The sequence below is a fragment of the Erpetoichthys calabaricus genome, chromosome 16, assembly GCF_900747795.2.
Source record: "Erpetoichthys calabaricus chromosome 16, fErpCal1.3, whole genome shotgun sequence".
Taxonomy (NCBI): Eukaryota; Metazoa; Chordata; class Cladistia; order Polypteriformes; family Polypteridae; genus Erpetoichthys; species Erpetoichthys calabaricus.
The window spans coordinates 84,541,227-84,567,537 of NC_041409.2; positions in this window are offsets into that span (position 1 = coordinate 84,541,227).

A 26,311-nucleotide genomic window follows, 5' to 3' on the forward strand; every position below is an offset into this window, starting at 1 on the left:
GTTTAATTGAATATTCGGTACCTTCACCATTTCCTTGACTCCATCTCTGGACTCTGTGCTTTTCAATTGTCATGGAGTTGCTTGGAGAGTTCTTTTGTCTTCATTTTTTTAGGTTAGGCCATAATACTGATTCAACATAAGATGGCCTTTCCAGATAAGGTGCATTTAGACTACAATAGATTGAAACCATTTGACTACAGTGGGGTGATCTCCATTGAACTTATTGTGTGACTTCTAAAACCAGTTGGCTACACTACTGGTGATTTAAGGATGTCCTGTTAAAGGGGGGTGAATACTTATGCCAGCAATCATTGTGTGTTTTATATTTTTAATGAATTTAGACTGCTTTGCAGAGACCTTTTGTGTTGATTAGTGTCTAAAAAGCCAAATGAAATGTGATTGTGTTTTGTAACAAATAAAATGTAAAAACCTCCTTTTTATAATCACAACAAGGGGAGCCCCCTGCTCGCTTCGCTCGCCTATCCCCGGCGTTGGGTATCCTGAAATTCATTAGTCAACCCAAGCAGCACATTATTCCTAACCACTCCGCAGTAGTGCCACACACAATATGGCGGTGACGCCTGTGCCTTCACTCCGCAGTAGTGCCACTCACAATATGGCGGTGACGCCTGCGCCTTCCGTACTTTATGGACCCGTGGGGCCTCCGTAGCCTCTTCCGTTTGAATCTGGGCTGCAACGCAGAGTCCCCTTTTTTTGTGTGGCAGTGTCGGTAGTCGTTAGCCATGGGCGCGTTGTTGCATCATTTCTCATTCACGTCAGTTGAACTCTTTCGTTTTTGGGCCATGACTCCTTCGTGCGCGGTGGATACGACTTCGCGTGTGGTTTATGAGACGCGCGCTGTACGCGCCTGCGCAGTACGTCTCATGGTCCCATTGCCGTGTACCTGCGTCCATGCCATCCGGTTTACCATTCTCGGTTAGTAATATGGATATGTGGGAACACACTGCCATGGCTGGTTTCTGCTTTGCAGGCAATGCTGCTAGGATAGGCTCCAGCCATCTGTAATCCTGTACGGTAGATTCAGACAATGGATGGGTGAAAGTTCAGAAAGAAAAATCGACAAACGCCATGAATTGAAAATGACCTGCAATGAAATAGAAGAGTAAAACAATGAAAAGAAAAGTTAAGGAGCGCTTATGCCTTTGAATAGAACACACACACACACACAGTCTGTTGGCGCCTTTGTTTAATGAAGTATCAGTCACACTGCATGTTATTTTTAACAACAACAAGAGCAGAACACATTCAGTTAAACACCGGAACTCGCATCTGATTAGAAACTGCTTGAAATAAGAACCAGCAGCCTGGCATGATGACATAGCGGGTAGCATTTCCACTTCATTGTGCTTGTTCAGAGCTTAGAGTTTTATTTGCTCTCCCGACGTTAGCATTGGTTCAGTACGGGGACTCAGTTTTTGTCCCACAGTTCAGGCACATTCCTTGTGAATGACACTAAATTGATCCATGGTATCAATGTGTGTGCATGTGTTCTATTCAGGGTTAGTTTTATTTTGCTACTAACACTGTCAGAACAGACTTTGACTCCTTGCCACAATGTTATAGGAAAAAAAACAGGTTTAGAAAAAGTATGGATTAAACAAGTACTATCAAAGGGAGAAATCTGAGAACCTGCAGTGAGCCAAGCAAGTGGCGCAAGGAGAGAGCTGAATGTACATGCATTACGTCTTCAGAATTGAACGTTTGCACGGACTACTATCCTCAAACCCTGCATTTCACTTAGATTGCACTATTAACTTACCACTATTAACTGTTTGAATTTTTTTTGCAGACTCCAATCTTTCATTAAAATGCATATATTACAGGTCAGCTAAACATACCATGCTATATAGGCTCCATTACGGCGTATTGTTTTTTCTGCAAAGTTTCAAGAGCTGAAAGCATAAATGAACAAAATGACATAGAAATGTTAATCCACGGAAAACATTCATGTTTATGATGGAGCTAGTGAGTGGTTGACGTGTTGTATGTTGGTCAGACATGCAAGTATGAATTTTTTCTGCACTCTTTACATGTGATGCCCATTAAACCAACCACTGTCACCAGTACTACGACTCCAGCAACATTCCATCCATATCAGATACTACCTCCCATGGTCACTGAGAGAGTACAAGATAAAAAAGATGTAATGTGAACTAACCACTTAAAGATACTGACATGTCCAAAAGGTTAGAGATGGTTCTACTGTACATGATACATAATTAAAAAGGACATAATCTTCACATTGTGTTATGGTAGGTGGGTTGAGATTCTAGTAGATAAGCAGGACAGCACTGCGTCCTAGTAGTATAGTGTCAGTTATCGCAGTACATCACACTACTTGATTTCCAGTTGGAAAACATGTTCTATTTAAACAAGTGAAGTTGCTGGGTCTTATTACTTGGAGAACGTCACATTCTTGACTAGGAATTGCAGGCAATGCACAGATTTCATAACTTCCTCTGGACATTTTTAATTTTTTTGCTGTGGCACAATACCTGTAATATTTCACAGTCAACATATATTGGAAGTCAGCCATTGTGGAGCTCACTGTAATCAAGACAAGATAGTAAATAGACATTTGCGCAGGTTCCAAAAGCCTGTGCTTTGTTTGATCGGTCAGAAACCACCATATTTCCTTTATTTCTTGAGGTTCCCATTACTGTACTCTGTTTTTCATTTTGTGGATTTGATTGGTTCTGCTCTGTAGTAGTATGTATGAGGCGTACATTCATCTACGTGCTCATTGGTTGTCAACTCTCATACACGTATAACCTTGTCTCTGTAACTTTTAGCAAAATCGGAGCTGTTATTTTGTTGTAACCAGTCGCACACTTGCAGCACAATCAAAATTATTTGATCTTGTTGTGACTAGTTGCAGAGCATTCTGAGTGAGTGGCAAGGGATGTCACATCACACAACTTGTGGTTATGGCTGCAAACTCCCAGAGTCTATGACTCTCAAAGATTGTGTGAAGGAAGGCTATGACTGTAAAATGCTGTAGGAGTCATTCACTATAATGGAGATTAAGCAATAATGCTCCACCTGGTATTGCCCCAAACAATGACGGGTTATTGTGATTCCAAGAGTGCCTGGTGCTTGAAATTCCCAAAAGATGAAAAGAGGGTAGGGCGGCATGGTGGCGCAGTGGGTAGTGCTGCTGCCTCGCAGTTGGGAGACCTGGGGACCTGGGTTCGCTTCTCGGGTCCTCCCTGCGTGGAGTTTGCATGTTCTCCCCATGTCTGTGTGGGTTTCCTCTGGGCGCTCTGGTTTCCTCCCACAGTCCAAAGACATGCAGGTTAGGTGGATTGGCGATTCTACGTTGTCCCTAGTGTGTGCTTGGTGTGTTGTTTGTGTGTGTCCTGCGGTGGGTTGGCACCCTGCCCAGGATTGTTTCCTGCCTTGTGCCCTGTGTTGGCTGGGATTGGCTCCAGCAGACCCCCGTGACCCTGTGTTCGGATTCAGCGGGTTGGAAAATAGATAGATGGATGGATGGATGGATGAGAAGAGGGTGCATTGCTCACAAGGAAGATCTTGACCTAGGTGAATTTTTATGGAGTTATGGAGGTTTGCGCAGTGTCAATTTTGAGTTGATTTGGACCATGTTTTGGAGATATTCGGTTACATTTTATCCAGATTTGAAAACATTGATGTATTTTGGAAAATTACTGGGATCTGAAATGGGGCCAACTAAACTCGTATAGCCCAAATTCCAAAACTAAGTCCAAGTTCTCCTAATAGGCCTGGCCCTGAAACTGCCATGCAGGCATGGGGCCTGCACCCTAAAGAAAAAGCCAATAAATACCAGAAGGAGTACTACCATGAAAACCCCTTGGGCAAGAAACACAAAACCAATATTCTTTGTGATAAAGTTTATTAACAAAAAGGTTTCAAAAATAAAAGTAGCACTAGACTTCAAAAATAAGCAAACTGTAGAAAATGATACCTAACAATGATCAAAGCTAAAAACAAGATTCGAGAGTCCAGACACCAAAGAATTAAGTCTGAAAATTTAGAAAAGATTTTCCAAGGATGGAACCTAAAATTGCGTCCGGGAGGAAGACTTGTCCGAACCAGAGCAGTGTTTTTAAGACCGTTAAAAAGTGTATGTTGTACCGTAGATAACAAGAGAATGTTAACAGAATTGATCAGGCTTCTTTACCAAAAAAAAAAAAATCATAAACTTGACATTCAGTAGAAGATAAATATAACTAAAGTTGCTAAGAGTTGTATCTGTCAGTCACATGATCAGTCACGGACCACTGGAGCTAGAACATTGATCTTGGTCTTAATCAAAATCTTAGGACGTGATATGTGCTGGTGAAGCAAACAATTTGGGTTGCAGTGACCTCCGTGAAGTTATTGGGGCTCGTTTCTTTCTTACGGCAAACTACTCAAGAGGGTGACATGGCAGAAAGGAAAAGTGCTGACATCTACTGAGCATGAAGCACATTGCTGAGGCCAGTCATACAAAGAAAAAGAAGAAGAATAGCCCCATGTGCTGAATGTCTAGTATGGAAAGCACAATGCACATGTGAATAGAACTCCAGATGTGAGCATCAATTCAAAAACAGTTACGTAACAGAACAACGAGAGGTACTGTAAGCCTGAATATAGTGTTATTGAGCATGACATGCCACACATTCTCCTCACTACAGAAGACAAGAATGAAAATCACAGAGAAATGCATACCAACAAACGATGTCAAATACTCAATCTCCGTCCTTTTGCAAACATTGCTTTTACATCAGTGTTTGGTTGAGGAGCTGTACGTTGGACATGTTGTATCGGCAGTGTACCCACTGTATAACGGTCTTTTTATAATCCTGAACATGTGTGGCTTAAATGTAAATGTTCTGCTTACTCTGTGTGACCCTCCTTTATTTGAGGACCGTATTTCCTAGTTATAAACAGAATGGTTACTTGGGACAAAGTGGTTCACAAGGTGCTAGTATACACCGCGGTCACTTTATTAGCGACTCCTATCTAGTACGGGGTAAAAAATGCATGAATTCTTGAAGCCAAGGAATCCCCAAGGTGCAAGACACATTCCTTAAGAGTTTTGGGCCATGCTGCCTTGAGATCATCACACACTTCCCGCAGGTTTTTTCAATACCACAATTACAACATGAACCTCTACAGGATTTGTATCGGAGGACTTTGACGCCAACTTCAATTCATTCCAGTGACCTGCAAAGTTTGTGGAACCAGATTGATCTGGAGTGTGCCTTTTGATATATTCTACTGGACGTGTCCATTTGAAAAGCGGTTCAATTGTGGCTATTAGGGGATGTTTATGGTGAACAGCATTATTTACTGTAGGTGTATTGTGGCATTCAGGTGCCACTCAGTTGGGATTGTGAAGGCCTACCGTTGACACAGAGCAAGATGGATTCCTAGATTCTTGCTGTTTATGCCAAATTCAGACTCTGCCACTGCATGTGGCAGCAAAGTTAGAGACTAATCAGGCTAGGAGACATTTTATCCAATCTTAAATTGTTCAGTCTTGGTCATCGTCATGCCACTGTCGCCTTGCCAACAGGTATTGATTTCTGCAGCCGTATCCCATTTCCTCCAAAGTCCAACGTGTTTTGTAATTCAGAGATGCCTTTTGCACTCCACTGTGGTAAAGAGCTGTTCTTTGAGTATTTGTGGCCATTCTTCTCTGACCTCTATCATTAACATGCTCTTTTCACCCACACAACTGCCTCTGACTGATTTTATTTTTTTTGTTTTGTTTAACACTGGTGTCAATAGTGTGTGAAAATCCCACTGTTTTTGAGATTCTAGGCACTAACAACAATTCAACATCTCCCAACTTGGCCATTCTAATGTTTGCCATCTACAGTACAGTATTCTGAATTAGGGCCTCATGGTCAGCTCTTTGAGGGGCCGGAGCGTTTGAGTTAGATAGATAGATAGATAGATAGATAGATACTTTATTAATCTCAATGGGAAATTCACATTCTCCAGCAGCAGCATACTGATACAATAAATAATATTAAATTAAAGAATGATAATAATGCAGGTGAAAAACAGACAATAACTTTGTATAATGTTAAATGTTAACGTTTACCCCCCGGGTGGAATTGAAGAGTCGCATAGTTTGGGGGAGGAACGATCTGCTCAATCTGTCAGTGGAGCAGGACGGTGACAGCAGTCTGTCGCTGAAGCTGCTCTTCTGTCTGGAGATGATACTATTTAGTGGATTCTCCATAATTGATAGGAGCCTGCTGAGCGCCCTTCGCTCTGCCACAGATGTTAAACTGTCCAGCTCAATGCCAACAATACAGCCTGCCTTCCTCACCAGTTTGTCCAGGCGTGAGGCGTCTTTCCTCTTAATGCTGCCTCCCCAGCACACCACCGCGTAGAAGAGGGCGCTCGCCACAACTGTCTGATAGAACATCTGCAGCATCTTATTGCAGATGTTGAAGGACGCCAGCCTTCTAAGGTAGTATAGCCGGTTCTGTCCTCTCTTGCACAGCGCATCAGTATTGGCAGTCCAGTCTAATTTATCATCCAGCTGCACTCCCAGATATTTATAGGTCTGCACCATCTGCACACAGTCACCTTTGATGATCACGGGGTCTATGAGGGGTCTGGGCCTCCTAAAATCCACCACCAGCTCCTTGGTTTTGCTGGTGTTCAGTTGAAGGTGGTTTGAGTCGCACCATTTAACAAAGTCATTGATTAGGTCCCTGTACTCATCCTCCAGCCCATTCCTGATGCAGCCCACGATAGCAGTGTCATCAGCGAACTTTTGCACATGTATTGGAAGTCTGATGTATATCGGCTGAACAGGACCGGAGAAAGTACAGTCCCTTGTGGCGCTCCTGTGTTGCTGACCACAATGTCAGACGTGCAGTTCCCAAGACGCACATACTGAGGTCTGTCTTTAAGATAGTCCACGATCCATGCCACTAGGTATGAATCTACTCCCATCTCTGTCAGCTTGTCCCTAAGGAGCAGAGGTTGGAAGGCGCTAGAGAAGTCTAGAAACATAATTCTTACAGCACCACTGCCTCTGTCCAAGTGAAAGAGGGATCGGTGTAGCATGTAGATGATGGCATCCTCCGCTCCCACCTTCTCCTGATATGCAAACTGCAGAGGGTCAAGGACGTGTCGAACCTGTGGCCTAAGGTGGTGAAGCAGCAGCCTCTCCATGGTCTTCATCACATGTGATGTCAGAGCAACAGGCCAAAAGTCATTCAGCTCACTAGGCCGTGATACCTTTGGGACTGTGGTGATACAAGATGTTTTCCATAGCCTCGGGACTCTCCCCTGTTCCAGGCTCAGGTTGAAGATGCGCTGTAGAGGACCCCCCAGCTCCGATGCACAGACCTTCAGCAGTCGTGGCGATACTCCATCTGGACCCGCTGCTTTGCTGGCACAAGTCTTCTCAGCTCTCTGCTCACTTGCGCTGTTGTAATTATGGGTGGGGATGTCTCTCCTATGGTGGTATCAGCAGAAGGATGTGTGGAGGGTGCAGTACTCCGAGGTGAGAGTGAGAGTGGGTTAGGGTGGTCAAACCTGTTAAAAAAGTTGTTCATTTGGTTTGCTCTCTTCACGTCTCTCTCAATGGTGGTACCCCGCTTCGAGCTGCAGCCAGTGATGATCTTCATCCCATCCCACACTTCCTTCATGCTGTTATTCTGCAACTTCTGCTCCAGCTTTCTCCTGTACTGCTCCTTCGCCGCCCTGAGCTGGACTCGGAGTTCCTTCTGCACGCGCTTGAGCTCATGCTGATCACCGTCTTTAAAAGCCCTTTTTTTCTGTTTCAAAAGGCTCTTGATGTCACTTGTAATCCATGGCTTGTTGTTAGCATAGCAGCGTACTGTTCTTACTGGAACTACAATGTCCATACAGAAGTTGATGTAGTCAGTAGTGCAGTCAACAACTTCCTCAATGTTCTCACTATGAGATCCCTGCAGGATATCCCAGTCTGTAGTTCCAAAAACATTCTCTCAGAGTATTCTCAGCCTCCGGGGTCCACTTCCTGAATGATCGTGTGGTTACAGGTAGGACTCTAACTTTTGGTTTATAGTGAGGCTGAAGCAGAACCAGGTTATGATCTGCTTTCCCAAGCGCAGGCAGCGGGGTGGCGCTGTATGCATCTTTAACGTTTGCATACAGTAAATCAATAGTCTTATTTCCCTGGGTGTTACAGTCCACATACTTGGAGAATGCTGGTAATGTTTTGTCCAGCGTCACATGGTTAAACGAGTAGGTGGACCCAATTAAGTGGCCACTGAGTCACAATGCAAATCTCTTAACATCTCAGTATCAAGTATATCTCATACATTAAATGTTGTGTGTTTTAGGAGTGTTGGAAATGTATGATCGTCTCATAAATGTGCAATTCTTTGCCAAGTGTCTCCTGCATCATTGCCATATTCTTTGAGAATGTTGAACCTCTGGATTTCTAAATACTTTGTCGACTATTAATGGTATGTGGTGTACAGATCAATCTGTACAGTGAAGGCGACTTCTCCATGGCTGGCCAGACACGTGTATTTTCTAAATTCTATAAACTCACTACCTGTACACCAGTTTATGTATGCAGTTACAGTATATAATCAACCAATCATGTTGCAGGAGCACAGTACCTAAGATCCTGCAGATACATGTGAGGAGCTTCACTTAATGTTCACAACAAACACCAGAATTTGGGGTCATCATCTTAATGATTTCAACTGTGGCATAATTGTTGGTGCTAGATGAGCTGCTTTGAGTATTTCTGTAACTGCTGATCTCCTGGGGTTTTCACACACGTCAGTCTGTAGAGTTTACTTGGAATGCTGCGTACAACAAAAAACAGCCAGCGAGTGGTAGTTCTGAGGACAGAACAGGTCAGAGGAGAATGGCCAGACTGGTACAAGCTGACAGAAAGGCTCCGGTAACTCAGAGAACCACTCTACAACTATAGTGTATGCACAACACATTGTGGGAGATGGCCGGCTGTTCATCCTGGCCAATACCCCCAGGTCGCTAGATGGAGCCCTCCCTGTAGCATGGAAGTGCCCCGAAGACCAGCAGGGAATTATGGACAATGGAGTTTTTATTCCCAACCCTGCTGGACACCGTGGGGCCCACCAGAGGATGCTGCAGGGAGGCTCAAGGACTTGTACATGCCCTATAACCCGGAAACATGTCATGATCATATAACCAGAAGGAACGACGTGTTTCCGGGTTGAAGAGAAGGACTTTTTATCTGACCCAGAAGTGATAAGAAATCACATGGACTGTAGGATGGGAAACACTTCCGGGTCAGGGAATATAAAAGGACTGTGGGAAAGCCCAGACGCTGAGCTGAGCTGGGAGGTAGGGTGGCGAAGTGTCTGGGAGAGGAGGATCGGTTATTGTTAGTGATTAGTGTACTTGTATGTGTAGTGTGGAGTGGAGGGTGCTTTGTGTACATAGTTATTATAAAATAAATAGTAATTATAATTTTACCTGGTGTTTGGAGTGGTACCTGAGGGTTCAAAGGAGCTCTAGCGCCCCCTACTGCTACAACATCAAACCTTGATGTACATCAGCAGAACATCACGTTGAGTTGCTCTTCTGTCAGCTAAGAACTGAAAGCTGAGGCTGCATCACCAAAATGGGGAAGTTGAAGACTGGGAAAATGTAGGCTGGTCTGATGAATCTCAATTTCCATCCAGATGGTAGGTTAAAAATTTGGCACCAGCAGCACAAGTCCACGCACCCAGCCTGCCTTGTGTCATCACTCCAGGCTGCTGTTGGTGGTGTAGTGGTATAAGGAATGTTTTCTTGGCACACATTGGGCCGGTTAACACCAATCAATCATCACTTGAATGTCACGGCCTGTTTGATTATGGTTGGCAAACATGCACATCCTTCCTTTCATGGCCACAGTTTACCCCTCTTCTAATGTCCATTTTCAGCATGATAATCCACCATGTCACAAAGGAGAAGTCATCTCAAGCAGGTTTCATGAACATGACAATGAGCTCGGTGTTCTTTATGGGTCATCCCAGTCACCTGATCTGAATCCAGTAGAACACCTTTGGAATGTGGAAGGATGGGGAGGTTCACAGCATGAATGTGCAGCTGACAAATCTGCAGAAATTCCATAATCTAGTCATGTCTTCATGGACCAGAATCACAAAGGCATGTTTCCAGCATCTCGTGAATCCATGCCATGAAGAAGTGAGGCTGTTTTGAGCTCAAAAGTAGGCTCTTCCCAGTGTTCGTATGGTGGTCCTAAGAACTTTGTCCGGTGAGTGTGTATCTGCAGTCAAGTAACAGAAATTGAAGTCTGGCTGTGCCATGTCCACCTCTGCTTTACGTAGACTTCTGAAGAGTTATGTTTCTTTTAGTCTCTGGCTCTTTTGTGCTCCAATTGAATAAAGTTGCAATTGTGTCCAGTTTTTAAAAGTAAGATTTGTTGGTATATGTTGAAATATACAAGAGAAGGCATACGATGTGAGGATATTCATTGTAATAATGCTGCAGTAATTCTTCTATTTAACCTGAGATGAAGAAGTCAGCCATTCATTCATTCATTCATTCATTCATTCCGTTAGGTTGTTAAGGAATTTGAATTGATCTGCAAGTTATTATCCAGTTAAGATTACTAGATCTGAACTGCTGTGAGACAATTAAAGAAAACCAGTCACACTGAAGCTGACGTGCAGGGCAGTTTACAACAAATAATATTCTTTTATTCAAAATAATTTCGCACCCTGAAAATTTATAAAACTCGTCTTAGATATTTAGTACTTATGGAAGCAATAATAAAAATCAACATATCAGCAACAAGAAGCACAATTTAAGTCTTTCCCTTTTCAGTTTTCCCTGTGTCTTTGTGATGGTGAGAGGTCCAATAGCGATGGGCAAACGGGTTAAACTTTACATCTCCTCAATGGTGTTAAGTCTGCACCACAGAGTTGCCTTTTTTATTAAAGGAAGTGGAATTGAGAAACATGTTCTTAGAACTTGTGTGATGTGATTCAAGATAATGGTGGACTGTTCAGTTCATTTCCTAAGAGTGCAGCTAATGCAGCAGGCCACAAGAGGGCACTGTCTCATCATGCAGCACACCTCCAAAAAGTGAGCTGGCAGAGAAGCTCTGGAGTCTTCTCATTCACAGCTGGCTATAATGTGGGGAAAATGTCAGCACACGCCTTCTAGCATGCTAGTTCAGAAAATCATAAAGCTCGCCTGGGAGGTGTGGAGGAGGACAAGAAAGAGACAGAGAAGAAAAAGATGAAGAACTGTGTTGGTTTATGTCACTTTTGAAACCTTTTTGTAAAATATGTTATGTGACTATCCCTTTTATTTATACCAGTCTGTGAGATTGTGTCTGGGGTTTGGTGTGGTGTAACACCCCCAGTGGTCACAAGTAATTAACTGAGTGCAGGTCCCTGCCAAGCAGACGGCCAGGATAGTAGACACTTAGCACACTGGGGGGAGAAAATATACAGCAGTGCTTATCTCCCCCAGTCCTTCTGTGGTACTGACCTTTAAGAAAGGATCTTAAAGGATCCTTGTAAAATCCTGGCCGGGATGCCTGTCCGTGTGTACCATCCATTATTTATACTGTGTATATATATTGATTCAGGCGGCACGGTGGCCCAGTGGTAGCGCTGCTGCCTCGCAGTTGGGAGATCTGGGGACCTGGGTTCGCTTCCCGGGTCCTCCCTGCGTGGAGTTTGCATGTTCTCCCCGTGTCTGCGTGGGTTTCCTCCGGGCGCTCCGGTTTTCTCCCACAGTCCAAAGACATGCAGGTTAGGTGGATTGGCGATTCTAAATTGGCCCTAGTGTGTGCTTGGTGTGTGGGTGTGTTTGTGTGTGTGTCCTGCGGTGGGTTGGCACCCTGCCCGGGATTGGTTCCCTGCCTTGTGCCCTGTGTTGGCTGGGATTGGCTCCAGCAGACCCCCGTGACCCTGTGTTCGGATTCAGCGGGTTGGAAAATGGATGGATGGATATATATTGATTCAGACTACGAATGCCATGAATGTAATTACCCCAATCTACATACTGTTAAATGAACGAACCACACGCCGTAGCGCAGCGTTAGGGACTTCGCCTCTGGCGCTGACGTTCGAGGTTCGATTCCCGAGAGCGGATGCAGTGAGTGTGTACACCTGATGAGCCCAGAATTAGGGCGAAACACGTGTCGCGAACTCTTTGCATTATTTGACAGTAAAACTATTTCAACCATTCTATGATCTGCTTCTCGCAACTGAAAGAGGGCACCATGGCAGATGTTAGCCAACTTGCTGACCAACCACAAGCATTACCTGGTAGGTAACCACCCATACAATCAGATTGTGATTCACACTACGAATGCCATGAATATATATATATATATATATATATATATATATATATATATATATAAATATATATATATATATATATATATATATATATATATATATATATATATAAATAATATAGTAACATTAGGAGTGACTGTTGCTCCTCTAACCCGACAGAGAAATACTCAGGACACCAGGTAAAAGTACTAAAGAAGAGTTTTAATTCTTATTCTTCTTTTTAAAATTGTTCTAAGCACCACAGCCACCATAGACAAGTAAATAAATAAACACAATAATCACAATTCTCTCCTCTAAACCTCCCAACTCCAGCTCGCCTGCTGGGTTCACAGCAGTCCTTTAAATAGTCCTTGGCACGGAAGTGCTTCTGTCCTTCCGTCCACGTGACTTTGGAGTACTTCCGGGCCATGTAAACAATCGGGACTCCCCAGTCTCCCTGCAGCGTCTCCTGGTAGCACCCATGGTACCCAGCAGGGCTGTGTTGCCGAACTCCAAGTCCCATAGACTTTTATATATGATATATATAGGGTGGCACGGTGGCACAGTGGGTAGTGCTACTGACTCACAGTTAGGAGACCAGGGTTCGCTTCCCTGTTACTCCCTGCATGGAGTTTGCATGTTCTCCCCGTGTCTGCATGGGTTTCCTCCGGGCACTCCGGCTTCCTCCCACAGTCCAGAAACATGCAGGTTAGGTGGATTGGCGATTCTAAATTGTTCCTAGTGTGTGCTTGGTGTGTGTTTGTGTGTGCCCTGCGGTGGGCTGGCACCCTGCCCTGGGTTTGTTTCCTGCCTTGCACTCTGTGTTGGCTGGGATTGGCTCCAGCAAAACCCTTTTGACCCTGTAGTTAGGATATAGCGGGTTGGATGATGGATATATGGACATATATATATATATGGTTGAAATAGTTTACTGTCAAATAAATGCAAAGAGTACGCGACACGTGTTTCGCCCTCATTCTGGGCTCATCAGGCGTACACACTCCACTGCACTCCCTCTCGGGAATCGAACCTCAGACGTCAGCATCAGAGGCGATGCCCCTAACGTTGCGCCTCGGCGTGTGGTTCGTTTATTTGACAGCATGTAGATCGGGGTAATTACATTCACGGCATTCGAAGTCTGTGTCACAATCTGATTGTATGGGTGGTTACCTACCAGGTAACGCTTTGTGGTTGGCCAGCAATCTGCTAACATCCGCCACGGTGCCCTCAGTTTGTGAGGAGCAGATCATAGAATGGTTGAAATAGTTTTACTGTCAAATAAATGCAAAGAGTACACGACACGTGTTTCGCCCTCATTCTGGGCTCATCAGGTGTACACACTCCACTGCACTCCCTCTCGGGAATCGAACCTCGGACGTCAGCGTCAGAGGCGATGCCCCTAACGTTGAGCCATGGCGTGTGGTTCGTTTATTTGACAGCATGTAGATCGGGGTTGACGCTGACGTCCGAGGTTTGATTCCCGAGAGGGAGTGCAGTGTAGTGGGTACGCCTGATGAGCCCAGAATGAGGCCGAAACACGTGTCGCGTACTCTTTGCATTTATTTGACAGTAAAACTATTTCAACCATTCTATGATCTGCTCCTCACAAACTGAGGGCACCGTGGCGGATGTTAGCAGATTGCTGGCCAACCATAAGCGTTACCTGGTAGGTAACCACCCATACAATCAGATTGTGACACAGACTACGAATGACGTGAGTATATATATATATATAATATAAAATATTAAAAATATCTGTTGATCTGGCTGTCTGTGTGTTTCAGATACAATTCCTCAGCTAGTATTCTAACCTGTACATCGGAGTTGTCTTCCCAATTCTTGGAGACTGGAATTCTTGGATTTCTTCTTAACAGTCAAGCTGCAGCTCAGGAATGAACCTTTTAAATAGAAATTCTGCGGCCTTGGAATGAATGAATGTTCAATGTGGGATTTTTCAGCTTTTGCAGTGTACATGTAGAATGCAATTCTCGTTTTTGGAATCAACCTGTTAATTGTAATTCTCTGTTTTTGGTGTTTTATTCTCCAGCTTGCAGTGAAATCTGTAAAATAAACACGTCACTCAGAACAAAACCCACAGACTGGAACTCCTGCTTGGGAAATTTCCTAGCTGATGAAGTTCTCCCAGAAAGTTAAGTGTTGTTTGATTTACAACATGAGCAGCAGAGTGCGGTTCTTCACCCCACGTTACATTACCATTTCATTTTTGTTTTAGAATGCAAGTCATGATGTTGAATTGTCCAGTTCAGAACATGACTAGTATAACGATATTCTCAGCCTTTCATATCAACACTGTTAGACCATGTCGCTGCCATTAAAAGAATTGCTGTAAAATAAAGGGAATACTGTAAAAATATGCAATTTAGAAGAATTTCAGTATGTGCATTGATAAAAAAGAATAAAACCGTAATAATAAGATAAAATAGAATAAAATATTTAAGGTTATGATTCAATTTCTTTTTATGGCATCCACAAAGGCTCTTTATCTTGTGCTGTTGCACATGGCATTGAAGGCGCGCATACGCACTGAGGCGACAAGGGGCTGAAATGAATACTTAACATTAATAAGGCAGTGGCACACAGTTAAGTGCAAATATGCAAGGCCATCGCGTATTCAGCAGATTTTTCAAAGCAGACTCAAATAAAGGTTTTTAGAATGGACAGTGTGGATTATTTTCACGTTTTAAGCAAATGCAACCTTGGTAACCCGGCTCATGAGGAAAATGCACCGTACAAAAAAAATGTGCAGGTGTCGGCCAGGGTCTTCAGTCATTCTGTGGAGCGTCTAAGCTTTGTGAGCACCTCGGATGATAGGCAGGAACTTTTGTCCTCCATTTATTCTCTTCAGATTTGCGGTGTGGACCCCTAGCAGCCAAAGTTCTAGATTGCATAACACAAAGCTGATGGTTTAAAACCTGCTTCCTATTCACTCGCATCCTGAGCAACCTGTTTAATCTCTCCCAGAAAACACTGAAGCAGTTACAGTTCACATTTAAGATTTGTATAACATGATCAGCTAAATAAATCAAAGTATGGCTGAGTGGGATGAATGTGGATAATAAGAGTGGTGTCCGCTGTTGTTGTTATGATGATTTGGATAGGAATATAAGTAACGAGCTGGTTAAGTCTGCAGATGATACCAAGCAAAGTGAACTGGCAGATAATCGAGAATCTGCTGAGTCATTACAGGGGGACTTGGACAGCAGACAGACTTGAACAGATGAAATTTAATGTCAGTAAATGTAAAGTATTACACGTAAAATGTAAAAATCTTAGGTTTGATTTCACAATGGAAGGTCTGAAAGTTGAAAGTCCACCTTATGAGATGGATTTAGGAGTTGTAGAGGACTCTAAGCTGTCAACTTCCAGTCAGTGTTCAGAAGCCATTAAGAAGGCTAACAGAATGTCAGGTTATATAGCGCCTTGATGTGTGGAGTACAAGTCACAGGAGGTTCTGCTCAAGCTTTATAACACACTGGTGAGGCCTCATCTGGAGTCCTGTGTGCAGTTTTGGTCTTCAGGTTACTAAAAGGACATAACAGCACAAGAGAAAGTCCAGAGAAGAGCAACAGGGCTGACTACAGGGGATGAGTTATGAGGAAAGAATAAAAGAGCTGAGCCTTTACAGTTTAAGCGACATATATATTTTGGCACTTTATAGGGCGCTATATAACCTGACATTCTGTCTGGCAGTTGATAGTGTCGAGTCCACTATGACTCCTAAGATGTACTTTACATTTTCAGACCTCCCATTGTGTATTCAAACTTAACATTTTCACTTAATACGTAGTACTAGGGTGTTGTACCGTGTTAGCCATTATGAATGTAGAGAAAAGCCAAGCAAAATGACACCTTTTATTGGCTAACTAGTTAGATAGATAGATAGTCGTTAGCCAATAAAAGGTGTCATTTTGCTTGGCTTTTCTCTACACTTAATACGTGTAATTCTTTACATTTACTGACATTAAATTTAATCTGCCATAAATCTACCCTAACCTGTATGCTGTCCAAGCCCTTCTAGATAGATAGATAGATAGATAAGGCACTATATTATAGATAGATAGATAGATAGATAGATACTTTATTAATCCCAAGGGGAAATTCTGTAATGATTCAACGGATTCAAGATTATCTGCTGAATCATTTGGTTAAAATGTTTAAAATTATGACCCGATAAAATTAAATACACCACTTGCACATGAATTGCATTGCAATGTAGGTGACACTTTGGATTTGCATTTAATTTTAGCACAAATGATCTTCTGCACCAGCCATTGTCTGTGTTGAGTTTACTCATTCCTCCCCCATCATTTTTCTTCCACTTACTAAGTTAGGAAGATGGATGCTTCTGTTTTGGGTCCTCTGTGAGTGAGTGAGTGAGTGTGTCCTATGTCGGACTAGCGACCCATCCAGATTTCATTCTTGTCCCAGTGCTGCCTGGGTGGGCTCCAGCAGCCCATGACCCAAATCACCTGCTGTAGATTCAACACCCTCGGTACACAAATGAGCTGCTGTCACATGAGCTAATGAACCAATCAGAGTTTGGCCTCGTCATAATCATGTTGTTCTCATTCATGGCCAGCGTGCAGCGTTGCTGTTTGGTTCACATGGAGCCGCAGCATCGCCAAGATGCTGAATGTGGATTTTTAAATTGTATCAACTTGATTAGTTCAACTTCTGTTTAGGTTCACAGTAAAAGCTGTTAAGAGTCCTTGTCAGTAAATTCAGTTCAATTTATTTTTATATCGCACTCATATCAGCAGACACTCTCAAGAGCTTGGCACAGATTATGAGTTTCAAAATGATAACACATTACAAATATGATTAGCTAATAATAGTAATACATGTGTTGCCTAGCTTTTTGGCCATATTTCTTAAAGCAGAGACCTCCTTGTTTCTCTTTTAAAAGAAAACCTTGATTAAGTCTCTTCACATGCCCATGCTGCAATTACAGAAGGATAGATGGATAGATAGATAGATGTGAAAGGCACTATATGATAGATAGATAGATAGATAGATAGATGTGAAAGGCACTATATGATAGATAGATAGATAGATGTGAAAGGCACTATATGATAGATGTGAAAGGCACTATATGATAGATAGATAGATAGATGTGAAAGGCACTATATGATAGATGTGAAAGGCACTATATGATAGATAGATAGATAGATGTGAAAGGCACTATATGATAGATGTGAAAGGCACTATATGATAGATAGATAGATAGATGTGAAAGGCACTATATGATAGATAGATAGATGTGAAAGGCACTATATGATAGATAGATAGATGTGAAAGGCACTATATATGATAGATGTGAAAGGCACTATATGATGGATAGATAGATAGATGTGAAAGGCACTATATGATAGATAGATAGATGTGAAAGGCACTATATATGATAGATGTGAAAGGCACTATATGATAGATAGATGTGAAAGGCACTATATATGATAGATGTGAAAGGCACTATATGATGGACAGATAGATAGATGTGAAAGGCACTATATGATAGATAGATAGATAGATAGATATGAAAGGCACTATATGATAGATAGATAGATAGATAGATGTGAAAGGCACTATATGATAGATGTGAAAGGCGCTATATGATAGATAGATAGATAGATATGTGAAAGGCACTATGTGATAGATAGATAGATAGATAAATAGATAGATATGAAAGGCACTTTATGATAGATAGATAGATAGATAGATGTGAAAGGCACTATATGATAGATAGATAGATAGATAGATGTGAAAGGCACTATATGATAGCTAGATAGATAGATATGTGAAAGGCACTATATGATAGATAGATAGATAAATAGATAGATATGAAAGGCACTTTATGATAGATAGATAGATAGATGTGAAAGGCACTATATGATAGATAGATAGATAGATAGATGTGAAAGGCACTATATGATAGATGTGAAAGGCACTATATGATAGATAGATAGATAGATATGTGAAAGGCACTATATGATAGATAGATAGATAGATAGATGTGAAAGGCACTATATGATAGCTAGATAGATAGATATGTGAAAGGCACTATATGATAGATAGATAGATAAATAGATAGATATGAAAGGCACTTTATGATAGATAGATAGATAGATAGATGTGAAAGGCACTATATGATAGATAGATAGATAGATAGATGTGAAAGGCACTATATGATAGATGTGAAAGGCACTATATGATAGATAGATAGATATGTGAAAGGCACTATATGATAGATAGATAGATAGATAGATAGATAGATAGATAGATAGATGTGAAAGGCACTATATGATTGATAGTGTGTTTTATATGATGCTTTAAATGGATTAGTGAGGAGCCACCTCAGCCACAACCAATGTAGGGGATCCACCAGGATGATGCAATGGCGGCCATTTTCATGTCACTACACATTAGCTATTAGGAGGTGAAGGAGTAAGAGAGAGAGTTAGGAAATCAGGGAGAGGTGATGATTAGGGGGTCAGAATGACAATTCCACGGTAGGAAATTTAGCCAGGACTTTGGGGTAACACCCTGTTTTTTTTTTTTTCTGTAAAGATGCCCAGGTATCTTCTATGACCAAAGAGAGTCAGTACCTCAGTGTTATGTCTCATCTTTAGCACGTTGACAATTTTTCATCACGTTGTCCCGGTCATTGCATTGGTAACATTGGTATTCACACAAACAAACACACACACACACACACACACACACAGGGTAAGTTGGCTGCACTGGCACCTCTTCCATCAGAAACCCAAGCTATTCCCAGATGGTCTCCCATCCAGGTACTGGCCAGGCCCAAACATGCCTAGCGTCGGGTGAATTGCATGTTCTGAAGTACAGATAGTATTGATCCACCCTTTTTCAAACCCACTTAACCAGACCAGGGTTGCCAGGAAGCTGGTGCCTATCCCAGTGAGTATCGGGCGTAAGGCAGGAGCAATACCTGAACAGAGTGCGAGTAGTATGAAAATGTTTGTTCATTATTTGCCATATTGAGAACATGTTGGCTGTGGAAAGGCATTGTATGAACTTCTTGGTAAGTCACTTTACCTGTCAGGTATGGAAACACCTTGTCCTATACATCTGTTTCAAAAGCACCCTGACAACGTGCTCACTCAAGAGAGATACTAATTCGTACCATTGGTATTAAAGGTCCATCCATCCATCCATTGTCTCCCGCTTATCCGAGGTCGGGTCGCGGGGGCAGCAGCTTGAGCAGAGATGCCCAGACTTCCCTCTCCCCGGCCACTTCTTCTAGCTCTTCCGGGAGAATCCCGAGGTGTTCCCAGGCCAGCCGGGAGACATAGTCCCTCCAGCGTGTCCTGGGTCTTCCCCGGGGCCTCCTCCCGGTTGGACGTGCCCGGAACACCTCACCAGGGAGGCGTCCAGGAGGCATCCTGATCAGATGCCCGAGCCACCTCATCTGACTCCTCTCGATGCGGAGGAGCAGCGGCTCTACTCTAAGCCCCTCTCGGATGACTGAGCTTCTCACCCTATCTTTAAGGGAAAGCCCAGACACCCTGCGGAGGAAACTCATTTCAGCCGCTTGTATTCGCGATCTCGTTCTTTCGGTCACTACCCATAGCTCATGACCATAGGTGAGGGTAGGAACATAGATCGACTGGTAAATTGAGAGCTTCGCCTTGCGGCTCAGCTCCTTTTTCACCATGACAGACCGATGCAATGCCCGCATTACTGCGGATGCCGCACCGATCCGCCTGTCGATCTCATGCTCCATTCTTCCCTCACTCGTGAACAAGACCCCGAGATACTTGAACTCCTCCACTTGGGGCAGGATCTCGCTACCAACCCTGAGAGGGCACTCCACCCTTTTCCGGCTGAGGACCATGGTCTCGGATTTGGAGGTGCTGATTCTCATCCCAGCCGCTTCACACTCGGCTGCGAACCGATCCAGAGATAGCTGAAGATCACGGCCTGATGAAGCAAACAGGACAACATCATCTGCAAAAAGCAGTGACCCAATCCTGAGCCCACCAAACCGGACCCCCACAACGCCCTGGCTGCGCCTAGAAATTCTGTCCATAAAAGTTATGAACAGAATCGGTGACAAAAGACAGCCCTGGCGGAGTCCAACTCTCACTGGAAACGGGTTCGACTTACTGCCGGCAATGCGGACCAAGCTCTGGCACCGATCGTACAGGGACCGAACAGCCCTTATCAGGGGGGCCAGTACCCCCATACTCTCGGAGTACCCCCCACAGGATTCCCCGAGGGACACGGTCGAATGCCTTTTCCAAGTCCACAAAACACATGTAGACTGGTTGGGCAAACTCCCATGCACCCTCCAGGACCCTGCTAAGGGTATAGAGCTGGTCCACTGTTCCGCGACCAGGACGAAAACCACACTGTTCCTCCTGAATCTGAGGCTCGACTATCCGACGGACCCTCCTCTCCAGGACCCCTGAATAGACTTTTCCAGGGAGGCTGAGGAGTGTGATCCCTCTGTAGTTGGAACACACCCTCCGATCCCCCTTCTTAAAGAGGGGGACCACCACCTCGGTCTGCCAATCCAGAGGCACTGTCCCTGATGTCCATGCGATGTTGCAGAGGCGTGTCAGCCAAGACAATCCTACAACATCCAGAGCCTTGAGGAACTCCGGGCGTATCTCATCCACCCCCGGGGCCCTGCCACCAAGGAGTTTTTTGACCACCTCGGTGACCTCAGTCCCAGAGATGGGGGAGCCCACCTCTGAGTCCCCAGGCTCTGCTTCCTCATTGGAAGGCATGTTAGTGGGATTGAGGAGGTCTTCGAAGTACTCCCCCCACCGACCCACAACGTCCCGAGTCGAGGTCAGCAGCGCACCATCCCCACCATATACAGTGTTGACACTGCACTGCTTCCCCCTCCTGAGACGCCAGACGGTGGACCAGAATCTCCTCGAAGCTGTCCGAAAGTCGTTCTCCATGGCCTCCCCAAACTCCTCCCACGCCCGAGTTTTTGCCTCAGCAACCACCAAAGCCGCATTCCGCTTGGCCTGCCGGTACCTATCAGCTGCCTCCAGGGTCCCACAGGACAAAAGGGACCGGTAGGACTCCTTCTTCAGCTTGACGGCATCCTTCGCCGCCGGTGTCCACCAACGGGTTCGGGGATTGCCGCCATGACAGGCACTAACTACCTTACGGCCACAGCTCCGGTCAGCTGCCTCAACAATAGAGGCACGGAACATGGCCCATTCGGACTCAATGTCCCCCACCTCCCTCGGGATGTGGTCGAAGTTCTGCCGGAGGTGGGAGTTGAAGCTACTTCTGACAGGGGGCTCTGCCAGACGTTCCCAGCAGACCCTCACAACACGTTTGGGCCTACCACGCCTGACCGGCATCCTCCCCCACCATCGAAGCCAACTCACCACCAGGTGGTGATCAGTTGACAGCTCCGCCCCTCTCTTCACCCGAGTGTCCAAGACATGTGGCCGCAAGTCCGACGACACGACCACAAAGTCGATCATCGAACTGAGGCCTAGGGTGTCCTGGTGCCAAGTGCACATATGAACACCCCTATGCTTGAACATGGTGTTCGTTATGGACAATCCGTGACGAGCACAGAAGTCCAATAACATAACACCGCTCGGGTTCAGATCAGGGGGGCCATTCCTCCCAATCACGCCCTTCCAGGTCTCACTGTCATTGCCCACGTGAGCATTGAAGTCTCCCAGCAGAACGAGGGAGTCCCCAGAAGGTATGCCCTCTAGCACCCCCTCCAGGGACTCCAAAAAGGGTGGGTACTCCGAACTGCTGTTCGGTGCATACGCACAAACAACAGTTAGGACCCGTCCCCCCACCCGAAGGCGAAGGGAGGCTACCCTCTCGTCCACCGGGGTAAACCCCAATGTACAGGCTCCAAGTCGGGGGGCAATAAGTATACCCACACCTGCTCGGCGCCTCTCACCGGGGGCAACTCCAGAGTGGTACAGAGTCCAGCCCCTCTCAAGGAGATTGGTTCCAGAGTCCAAGCTGTGCGTCGAGGTGAGTCCGACTATATCTAGCCGGAACCTCTCAACTTCGCGCACTAGCTCAGGCTCCTTCCCCTTCAGAGAGGTGACATTCCACGTCCCAAGAGCCAGCTTCTGTAGCCGAGGATCGGACCGCCAAGGTCCCCGCCTTCGGCCACCACCCAACTCACACTGCACCCGACCTCCTTGGCCCCTCCCATAGGTGGTGAGCCCATGGGAAGGGGGACCCACGTTGCCTCTTCGGGCTGTGCCCGGCCGAGCCCCATGGGTGCAGGCCCGGCCACCAGGCGCTCGCCATCGAGCCCCACCTCCAGGCCTGGCTCCAGAGTGGGGCCCCAGTGACCCGCGTCCGGGCAAGGGAAAACGCCGTCCAAAATTGTTTTCCATCATAGGAGGTTTGTTTAACCGCTCTTCGTCTCATCCCTCACTGGTATTAAAGGTATTTATAAAAAAAAAAAAACCCAACATTTTCTTATCTTGTCATGGAACTGTTGGGCTGATTGCAGTCATCATCACTGTTTTAACTGACATTTTCCAGATTTTTCCCGGGTTATCCTCACATCTTTTCCTTCCACTTTCTGCAGTTCCTGGCATCCTTTGTATTGGGACCCATTCTTGTTATGCCATCCAACACCAACTCCAGCTACGTCTTATGTGGTCCCATTCTCTCGCCCTCCACTTTGTTGCATCTTTTCACATTTGCTTCACATGTCCATACTACCTTAGCCTGTTTCTCCTCAGCACAACACCTATGGTCTCCACACCAGTTCTTCCTGTTAAATTGACAGTCATTCATCTTCCTTTCACACTGTGACACTCCACACTTTTGCCCACTCATTCTCCTCTCTGTTCCTTCTAGTTTTGTTCCATGTTCTTCAGACACGTCTCACGTTCATATGCCATACAGTACACTCCTCACACAACTTCCATAAACTTGATAGCAGACATCCTCTCTGAGAGTGACTGGGTACAATCTTAAGATATCTGTAGGCCACTTCTATGAAAAGGTGCAGTATGAACTTGTGAGATCAAAAGCAAGTCTTTATTGATCTCCTGGACCTGTTAAGAACCTTGTCATGTTGCTCAGTGTGGAGGGCACCTTCCATCCATCCATTTTCCAACCCGCTGAATCCGAACACAGGGTCACGGGGGTCTGCTGGAGCCAATCCCAGCCAACACAGGGCACAAGGCAGGAACCAATCCCGGGCAGGGTGCCAACCCACCGCAGGACACACACAAACACACCCACACACCAAGCACACACTAGGGCCAATTTAGAATCGCCAATCCACCTAACCTGCATGTCTTTGGACTGTGGGAGGAAACCGGAGCGCCCGGAGGAAACCCACGCAGACACGGGGAGAACATGCAAACTCCACTCAGGGAGGACCCGGGAAGCAAACCCGGGCCTTCTTACTGCGAGGCAGCAGCGCTACCACTGCGCCACTGTGCTGCCCGGAGGGCACCTTATACAATACAATTTATTTTTGTATAGCCCAAAATCACACAAGAAGTGCCACAATGGGCTTTAACAGGCCCTGCCTCTTGACAGCCCCCCGGCCTTGACTCTCTAAGAAGACAAGGAAAAACTCCCAAATAGAACCCTAGTAGGGAAAAATGGAAGAAGCTTCGGAAAGGCAGTTCAGAGAGAGACCCCTTTCCGGGTAGGTTGGGTGTGCAGTGATATCGTTGCTTTGCAGTTATAGTGAAATCCAGTTTGATGTTGTGAAACCCCCAACACGTCTCCTAACGTCATGTCCATACTCCATCTGCAGAAGGACAGAGCCTGTCTGGTGTGCCTTGAGCATGGGAAAGGCGCTATATAACTAAAATGTATTATTATTATTATTATTTATACCAGACCTTGGGGTGGGCACATAGTAAAATAAAGTCCAGTTAGTCATCGTTGTTATTTTGTGAGACTATTTGCTAACGGTGGAAATGCAGCATGTCAGCCCGGTTGGTACCTTGACTTAGCTTGCTTGTATCACACTGGCCTTGTTGACGCTTTCTAAAAGTGAAATGGAGCAAACTCATAACCATAAAATAAATTACTGTACCACATTCTGCACAATTTCTCTGAGGTGTATTGCTGGTACTACAGAATGAGTGCACAAAAATAAGAGCGCACTATTAACAAGTACAAAAATAGGAGCTGCATGTGCTTGGACCACTCAGGGTTTCTATCTTTCTGTAACTGGACCACCAACATTTGAGATGACCTGCCTTAATGCCACAGTGACTCCAGCTTTGGCGGTGATCTTCTGGTATCCAGTCTTGAATCCTTAGAAGTCAAGCTTGTTATGTCTACGACGTAAAGCGTTTACGATTCTGTCACGTGTTTGCAAATGGTGATTGAGTTTAGAGCTGTGAAACGGGTCACAAACCACAGAACATGAAACCTTTATACAGCGACTTTTGTCCAGACCTGTAAAATGGCAGTTCAAAAGCCAAGTTTATTTATTTACATTTACAGCTTGACACCTTTAGCGAAGGCACCTTACAACATTTATGATACAATTGGTTACATTTCTTTTGTTTTTTCCAATTGTAGCCCGGGCAGGCCAAGTGAGTTGCTCATGGCCACACTAGTGTCAGTAGTGGGATTTGAACCCACAACCTCAGAGTTGCCTTAACTATTACCACTAACAGCACTAGCAACTTTTAGTGCGTTAACACATTGACTGCTAGACCATTTATTACCAGGACACTGCAGTATTAGTCTATGTATGTTATGATAAGTAATCGGCACTATAAAAACTCGTAAAAATGTAAAGAAATGCGTCAGAAAGCGATGCTTTTATTATCAACGGTGACTGTGTAAAAAATGTAAAGAAATTATTAATTACTTCCTTTTGAGCAGCAACACAACTAGAAGTGAAATGAAATGAGAGTCCTTGAAGGAGGGCATCATGCAGAGTTCAGGCTTAGACACATATGTGCCGTAAATATAATGCTGTCCACTTACTGTGGAGTGGTCTGCCTGCTACTTCGGTCTCAGCTTTTAAATCCCGGCTGAAGACTCACTACTTCAGTTTAGCACACCCTGACTAGAGCTGCCGATTAGCTGTACAGACTGCATCTCTGCTGTTAGTTATTAGCACTTAAACATAAGTAACATGAGAGTTAGAATTGTATAATAACTCTCACTTATTCTGTTTCTCTTCTCGGTACTCAAATGTGGCACTTGGTGCCACGGCCCACCTGCCAAGTTGTTTTGCCTGCCTAAGGAAAAGTCATCCCAGATGGAGGATCGCAGGAATCGTGGGAAAGAGGGGTCCTTTCATCGGATTGGCTGGCCCAGCACTGTTTCAGCCGTGGAATGGCCAAATGGGAGAGGCAGCTTGAAGGATGAGGTCTCCAGGACTCTACACAAATCCAAATCTTATTATGGGATATATCATGTACTGTTAAATTCTGCTCTGTACTTCTAAAATGTATATTTTTTATTTCTTACTATATTGAGGAATTGTTCTGTTCTGTGTACTGTATTGTATTGTATTGACCCCCTTCTTTTGACACCCACTGCACGCCCAACCTACCTGGAAAGGGGTCTCTCTTTGAACTGCCTTTCCCGAGGTTTCTTCCATTTTTCCCTACTAGGTTTTTTTGGGAGTTTTTCCTTGTCTTCTTAGAGAGTCAAGGCTGGGGGGCTGTCAAGAGGCAGGGCCTGTTAAAGCCCATTGTGGCACTTCTTGTGTGATTTTGGGCTATACAAAAATAGATAGATAGATAGATAGATATGAAAGGCACTATATAATAGATAGATAGATAGATAGATATGAAAGGCACTATATAATAGATAGATAGATATGAAAGGCACTATATAATAGATAGATAGATAGATAGATACTTTATTAATCCCAATGGGAAATTCACATTCTTCAGCAGCAGCATACTGATACAATAAATAATATTAAATTAAAGAATGATAATAATGCAGAGAATAAAACAGACAATAACTTTGTATAATGTTAAATGTTAACGTTTACCCCCCCGGATGGAATT